The following is an 8,378-nucleotide window of genomic DNA, read 5'->3' on the forward strand; positions in this document are numbered from 1 at the left end:
GGCAAAGAGTCTCTGAACAAAATTTCATTAATTATTTTAGGGACTTGAGAGTAACTTTCTTGATGCTTATGTTGGACAATACTGTGAAACTTAAGTGAAACAGGGAATGAAGGACATTACCATGTCCAAAGTGATGAGGTTCAGGAAAGTTAAACAGCCAGCACAAAATGATGCAAAATAAATTAGATTTTCAAAATTCTTCCATTTTTTCATAGCCCTTAACAAATATTGCTTTCAAGTCGAACTAGGAGGCTACATTCCATAGTTCTTACTGATTTCAGTCGGAGCTTTGCCTAAATAAAATGTGTATGCTTTTATTTTGAGTCTTTAAATCCATCATTCTTTGCTATTACTCCTACACTTTGTCACGTCGCTCCCTGCTAAGATCAGCCCTGGTATGTGAGCACAATCCACTTGCGTGTTGTAAGAGTCTCTGTCCCAAGGAGCTGACAAATGGCTGAATTTTCACAGTTACAACCACTTCCAATAATCCTCAGTCATTTAAGGTACTGGAATATGAAAAATAAAGAGGAGCCCAAGGCTATGGGGTTATTGGAGCAGAAGGGGAGGCTATGGGGGAGGCAGGGGCAGGGGAAGAAGCAAGCTGGGAGACCACTGGTACAAGGGCCATTTGGGAAAAAGATGCTCTTGGGTTAACATCCCCTTGTATCACCTGCATAGTCCTTCTCGCTTCCTGCCCCTCCCTGGGACAGGGATTTTATGTCTCAAGGGTTTATACAAAGGAAAACATGACAAATAGATTATGCAGCTAAAGGGGGTGTTATAAGGCTACTCTCACAGCTGGGGAACTCAGAGCACCTCCAAAGCCACATAATGATAATGCTGTCCAGGTGAGCCAGGGTACAGGAACCACGTTAGTGCTCCTTCCCAGCAAATTGCTCCCCACGGACATGCCCAGGATCAGGGACAAGGTCTGGGTCAGAGCCAGGGGCTGAACCCAGTTTCCTGAAAGCGAATCTGCTCCTTCCCTTTGTTTTGCATTTGGATGTGGTTGTGCCACCTTTTCCAGAACACCCACTGCCAAATGTAGCTGGGAGATGTTGTGGGCAGCCCTCCAAGGGATTTTCCAGGAGAGCAACACTGCTTCTGGAAACCAGCTGAATCCAAAGTGGGAAGAGATTTGGCTCCTCAATACTCAAAATCCCAGTGTCCCAGCAACACATCCACCTTGTGCAGCTTCATGTACAGTCTCACACTGTGACTCAAGCAGGTAAAGAGCTATATGAATACTATGCATTTGGCCCTTTTCTTCTCCTTTCTTTTCTTAATCAAGATTCAGACATCATAAAACAAGGGATGATACCTTTGAAAAGGGAGAAACCTTTTAAAGAATCACTGGGAGATGGGCCATCACCCCAAATCCATAAAATAGAATCAGAGCACTGAGAAACTTGCTTCTACCTCATAAACTAATGAAGAAATTCTCCATCATTAGCCACTGGTTGGTTTGGTTCTGCCAACATGCTGCAAAGTGCTGTTTGTTACACCAAATACTCAGTCACCTCAAGACTCATCCAAGCAGAAGAAGCCCCAAATATCGGCTTTCTTTCCACATGAGTGAGGCCTGTAACCATGACTTTCCACCCGGCCAAGGCCACCGAGCACGGTGGTGGCTCCCAGAGCTGCGAGCAGCTCAGGGTGACAGCTGGGAGCTGGCGAGCGGGACAGGCGCCTCTAAACACATGCTTAAACACGGCGCTATTTGCCCAATAATCAGTAACATCGAGAGGGCGACATTAAACAAAATAATAAATTGTCTGCTGGGCTTCAAATTGGATCCCTTTTTTATTTGATTTTACTGGGATTTATTCCATTTGACAAACCATGCTGTTTAGAATACAATAGTGGCATAATCACAGCCCGAGGCCCTCATTCTTCAAGATAATGGGATACTTATTCATCTAAGGCAGGTACAAGTCTGTCCTTGGCTTTCATTTTACAAGATTACTTGTATTTCTGTCTCGTTTGCAATAGCTGATATCTGTCAGAAAGCAATTTTCACCCAATTTGGGGTTCTTAATATTTTGTCTTTAAACTCCTTTGTTGTTGATTTTTCTTCCCCCACTGCTTGACACACGTTTGGCAAGAAACCTGTGGACAAGTCTCTTTTCCTTTTAAATAAATAAATAAATAAATAGCATCCCTGGCCCTGTTTACACAGCCCGACGATTTATTAGTTAAGCGTGACAGCACAGGAATTTTTCAATGTACAAGACATCCTGGCTGGTGTGTGTTCCACTTCATCCTCAAGAAAAGAAAGTCGCGCTCGCTTTTGTTCAGCCTGACAGTCTGAAAGTTCACCAGATAGGAGCCCCTGGTCCCCTGCAAGACGTGCCAAAAAGCAGGGTTTTAAATGCCAAGTGGAGCTGCTGAACAGACGTCCTGATTCAGCAAAGCACTTTAAGGGGCAAACTTAAACATTTTTTTTTTTTTAAGTAAAGGTGAGTGAACCAGGGGTTACTTTTTTTTGGCAGGAGCGAAGTAAGTTGTTCAGATATTCTGGAAAATGAAAAAACAAATTTGGTCCACTGGCAGAGTTCTGCTTAATGCCAAAATGCAATGTTTGGGATTTTCAACTAAATATGAACTAAAATTTTGAGGGTGGGTGCGTGAACTCTTGATAGTCTCTTCAGGCCATAAAGTATTTTGATAAAACTCTAGATATTTGGGATTTCAGCCGTTCTGTGTTCCCTATGCAAAAATCTCTTGTCTTGGCCCTGCTTTCCCATTCCCTGTGCGCTGAGTGGATGTGAGGAAAGCGTTGCCTGCACATCTTCATGTACAGCCTGCGGCGAGAGGGCTGCAGCATCCCCGCTTGCCGTAAATGTCTGGGGAGAGCAGGGGAACACCAGGACCGGATCCACTCGCTGCAGCCTCCGCTCCCCTCTGGGCTTGGGTCCCCGGAGAGGTGTGCGGGAGGTGTCTTTGCTGCCCATGGAGATGGATCCTGGAGCATCCCGGCAGGCAGGGGCAGCGCCGGTGACAGGGGAGAGACTGCAGGTGGATATTTGGGTCTGACCGTGCAGTGTGGCAGTGTGAACCTGTGCAATGAAAGGCGGCGAGCGGGAAGCGCTCAGTCCTTATAGACTGCCTGTCTTGTAGACTGCATGTCCCACCACGTGTGCACTCAGGGCTGGCAGGTTTTGAAGGCTGTGTCTTTCTCGGAGCAATGCTGGAGCTGTCTCAGTCATGGGCTTGACAAGTAGCAGGACTGGGAGCTGCCCAAAACTCACGTTTAGCCGTTTTCAAGAGGCAGCAACAGACCTGGAGATGTCTCAGAGCATCTGGTGAATTTTAGTTGCTATCAGTAGGTGCAAACCTGTGGTGAAAAGGTTATGGACCCGAAGTCACCTCTGCAATCAACTGAGGTTGGTTTGTCTTTAAATTTCAATTTTGAAAATGGAACAGCTGTATCTAGACTGATGCTTTTCTCCCAGGCCTTGCTGAAAGCTGCAGGAACATGACCAGAAGTGAAGCCTCCCCGGCCCAGTCCTGTGTGCTGAGAACTTGTGGAGATGTGACACACTCCTGCCTCTGTTTTAGCAAATAACCCATAGCTCCAAGGTAACACGGCCCTGTGCTGGGAGTCGAAAATGCAAACGCCTTGGGAGGTGGAGAGACCTAGAAATGCAGGTGGAAGCAAGGCAAACAAACAAAATTGGGGAAATGTGGCAGAAAGCAGAAGCTTGTCTCTCGTCTCCCTTTGTTTAAGCCAGTTAGAGGAGCTCTGTGGAAAGCAGAATTACTTTGAAGCAGCTCAGGCACCTTTCTCTTCCCTGTGGGTGTCTCCGAAGGCAAAACTAATTCACTACTTCTGCTCCATCAGGTCTCCCCTCCATTGTTCCCCACTAATGTAATTTTTTTGTCTTACTTCAGAAACATTCCTGCCTGAGTAATCGTCTCCAGCACGGAGAGCAGGGAGAGGAAATTAAGATGTTATTGAGGGTTCAGAGATATCTCATGTTTCAGAGTGGATCAGAAGACTTTTTTTTTTCTTTAAGGTGCCTGTTACGGAGAGGTTAGGCAAACATGTTAGATGGCTTAGCTGGGGGGAGAGGGCCAGGGTGGAGTAGGGCTGATATTTAGGAAGCTGTAATGCTTCTCTTGACACTGGAATAAATATTCCATACGCAGGTCCGTCTACAGCAGAAAATCCCTCTTGGGGGAAGAGTTTCGTCTTTGGTGGTCTCCACAGGGCAAGCACCAGAAATTTTCGCTAGATGGTTAAAAGTTCCTGGTTTTATTTGGGGAGGGGAGAAGGCTGAATTATGGACAGATAATTTTTTTTCTTTTTGGTGACACAAAGCAAAATTGAAGCTGAAACAAAACTGTTGGATAGATTTTTTGCCTCGAACAACCACAAGCTGAAGGGAACTGAGCCACCTCCACCAATCGCGAGTCATTTATCTCATTATAGGAAAGTTTGGTTTTTAGCTATAGAACAACTCTGTACATGAGAAAATCTGTCAGCAATGATTTTTACAGGGTAACACACTGGATTCTTTTTTTTCCACTCATTTCCCAGGGCAGCGGTAGAGACATCCTCATGGAAATTTTAAGCCGGCTTCAGAACCACTTCGTTTTTCTCTGCACCTTTTCAGGGATTTCCTGGAGAAATGGTGTCCTGCCCCTGATGGCCGCCCAGGCCACGGGCTGCAGACTGCTGAGATGGGCTACTTTGCTCAGCTCACACAGACCTTGTGGCCCTTGTGGCCTTTTAATTGACTTCATAAGAAGGAAGTAATGGGGAAATTAGCATAAATATTGCACTTGCAATCAAATTGTGCTTGCAGCTGTCATTGGGGTAAGGGGTAGCACGAAGTAATGTTTGCTGTGCAGAAATGATAGCTCCAAAGTCAGTCTGGGAAGAGCAGGTATTTCATCAGGACTTACTGATGGTGGAATAACCGCAGGGGCCCCCACCTCTTTCACTGTCTAATTTCAGACCCATTATTCTATGTTTGTTTGTGGTTTTTTTCCTGTTTGCATCATCTAAGGTGTAGCATTGTGCAAACTGATCCGGAAGGACAGGGCTGCTCTTCATTCTGCCATGCAAAAGCCCTTGGAGGTGGTTACAGAGAGTGGCACTTCAGCCCCAAATGTCCTCCTATTTCCTAGACAATGCTGGAAGAAGACAGGGTGGAAGTGCAGAGGGAATTTAACTCCCAAACAGAGCAGGATAATGGGAACCAGCTCTGCTGAGGGCTGCGTCTGTGCCTGACCATGATGCAGAGCCAAGCCAGGTGTGGGATGATCACGTTCAGCCTCCCCAGAATATTCTTCCCAGCCTCTGGTGATTTTCAAGGGCTCCCTGAGCTGGAGATAGCACTTTTTTGTATGGACCAGCTCCAGACAGCTCCTTTTCCCATATACTTGTCCAATATTATGTAGACTTTTGGCCTCCTGACATCCTGCAGAAAGGAGTTCCCAGGTTAATGATGTACTTTGTGAAAAGGGTTTTTTTCAGGTGGTTTTGAAGATGATGCTTACTGGCTTTATCTGATGTCCCCTGTTCTTCTGCTAGAAAAATAGCTGAAGAGAGAGCAGATTTTGTCCCTCTTGTTCCTGCCATGGAGGCACTGGGGGATCTTGGGCTTGCTCACTCATTGCTCACTGATCTTCTCAGTAGATGAAGAGCAGACTCAGGGTTTTAGGACTTTGCATGCTGCAGGTGAGCCCATAGCACAGGATGGAGTGGAAAACACTGCTGTGTAGGCGGTGCCACCAGTGTGGTGTACTTCATGTCAGTTTACACTATTGTATCCTGACTTTTGTAAACCTACACAGTTTTCTCTGTCATATGCAGTCATTCTGTGATTAGTTTTTCCATTATGATTCCTATGAAAACCATAAGGAGGAAGTTCAATCTCCTAGGACATGAAACATCCAAGTAATGTCATCTTTTATTGGATGCAATGTTTATTGAAATAACCTAGCGCACCTGTTTATCAGCTCTCCCATGTGTTTTCTTGTGGATGCAGTGCAATCCAACCCTGCCATATTTTGTTCTACTAATACAGAGAGAATGTATTTGAAAGAAATTCAAACTGAAGGAAATCTGTGCCTTGTGGGTGGACTGGATATGTTTTCTGTTTCGGTCTGCTACTGAATTGCCTTTGCTTTAGGTCCCTGCATTCGCCGCTCAGGGTTTGCCAGGAAGGTAATGTGTGAAACCCTGCAGAATTGGTGTTGCAAGTGCGACCCCAGTCTGGCCGCTTCCAGCAAAAGCGAAGCTGAGGAACAGACTCCCTGTGTCTCAGCGATGCCCAGCTCCAGCTGGGAGGTAACGTGGGGCTTGTGAAGGGAAAGTAGTACCTGGGCTGCAAGCACACAGCACAAACACCCTGCTCCCACCCTTGCAAAATCGGTTACATGAGACTGGGACTAATCACAGGCCCTGGCTGGACCTCTTGGACCAGGTTTTGGTGAATCAGGACTTAGCAAAAACTGTTTCACTCACTAACTTCTGTTGCTTTCTGCAGAAGTCAGACAGCTAAATACCTTCCAGGCTCTGGATCTAATCTGATAAATCAAGTGTAGGTCAGATGTAGTCCCACCACCTCTTCACTTTGACACGATCCTGCCGGTACAGGAATGAAAGCATTCCCGTGAAGGATCGTCTGCAGTGGGAAAGCTTGGAGGCTGGTCCACCTGACGGAGCCACGCTTGCCTGGGTGGGGGTCTGGCTGTACCTGTCGGTGGGAGCGTCCAGAGGAGCGGAGCTGAGCGATTTCCCACGGCTGAACAAAAAGCCACTGTCACCAAAGAACAGGCAACAAACTGTGAAGACGTGGGGTAAAATGTATGCAAAGGCCTTAAGTGATATAGGGACAAAAGTTGCAGGTATTTAAGTCACCCGGGCATTTTTAATATTTACTATGTCAAAGGCAGGGTAGGTTTTTCTGATGTGTGTCTTCCAGCAGGTTAAAATAAAAGACCAGCCTGGTCCCTCCTGGACTTGCAGCTCCTGAAAACAGAGACAGCCCCAGTGTGTAATAGGATCTTCGCCGCTTTTCCTAGGATTGAATAACATTATAGTGACTTTGCATAGATTTTTGCCCTTCATGCAAATACGGAAATGATTTTCTAATCAGGTAAGATAAGGCTGAAACATGATAGATAGAGGTGGAGTTGTTAATGAGATACAAAAAAGTAGCCTGTAGCTCCTTAAATTATTCTTAAAAATAATGCAACATTAAAAAAATGAGTTACTTCAGGTAACAACAACGTGAGAGACCCTTGATGCAAATCTTTGTAATGAGTGCATTTTGATGAGCATTTGAAAAATATATATGTATTTATTTGCATTGATATGTTTATATGGCTTTACATATCAACTTAGTCAGGAAAAATTGAATAAAATGTCTCAGGTCTGGGAAATGAGAAGAGATTATGAAAAGCAGATTTAATATAGCACCATTTTTTGATGTTTGTGGCACATTTCATCATATTGCCAGAGACACCCAATTACACAGCTTGCAGAGTAATCAGCAAATGGGGGATCTGAAGGAGAATATTAACTGTGGTCTTTTTTCCCCCCTTCCTCCTCCTCCTCCTTCAGCAAATATTATGTTATGCTTTATGGAAATGGATCAAAATGCCACATGTGCAGTTAATACTGAGCTCTGGAGCTCTTTCAAATCTTATTTTTCCTCTGACATTGTATTTTTCTGGAACAAACCTCCAGATAACTTTAGGCCACGACTTTTATGTCCAAATCATCATCTTTAACTTCCTGGAAGTTTGGATTCCAGTTTTAGTGGGTGGCTGGTTTTACCTTATTGACCTTGTGTGGTAGGTAAGATCAGGTCTTATTCTTAATTGCATGTAACTGCAGGAGAGGACTTGGTCGTAACCCATCCATTTGGGAGGCAGGAGTTGACGATTTCTCTGAAGGCTGTGGCCTAATCACAGAGGAGAGGCTGGCTCCAGGGCACGTTCCAGTGGTGAGCATGGTTTGTGCAGTGAAATGTGTCCTGTCTCTTTAGGCCACGCTGGTGAGTGTGGAGCCTGTCCCTGCTGAGATCCTACCTCCAGCTCTGAGCAGATCTGCTCCCACCACCACTGGAGCCCTGCGGGAATTTCTGCACGGGGACAGACCTCGACCCACTGTCCTGATGCTTGTTTCCAGCTCCCTCGACATTGCACTGGGGCTGGGGCTGTGTCCCACAGGCGTCGGCGTTTCAGCCTGGCAGGGTGGCTGTAGGGAGAGAGCTATTCGGTGGCCTGGAGGGTCACAGGCTTTCTTTACCCACAAGATTTTTAGTATTCAGAGCAAACCTGTAAATGCAGTGAGGAAGGAAATCTAGTGGCTACCAAGACCTTCCATGGTCTGTCCCTGCTTATGGAAACAAACA

The sequence above is a fragment of the Dromaius novaehollandiae genome, chromosome 8 (genome assembly GCF_036370855.1).
Source record: "Dromaius novaehollandiae isolate bDroNov1 chromosome 8, bDroNov1.hap1, whole genome shotgun sequence".
Taxonomy (NCBI): Eukaryota; Metazoa; Chordata; class Aves; order Casuariiformes; family Dromaiidae; genus Dromaius; species Dromaius novaehollandiae.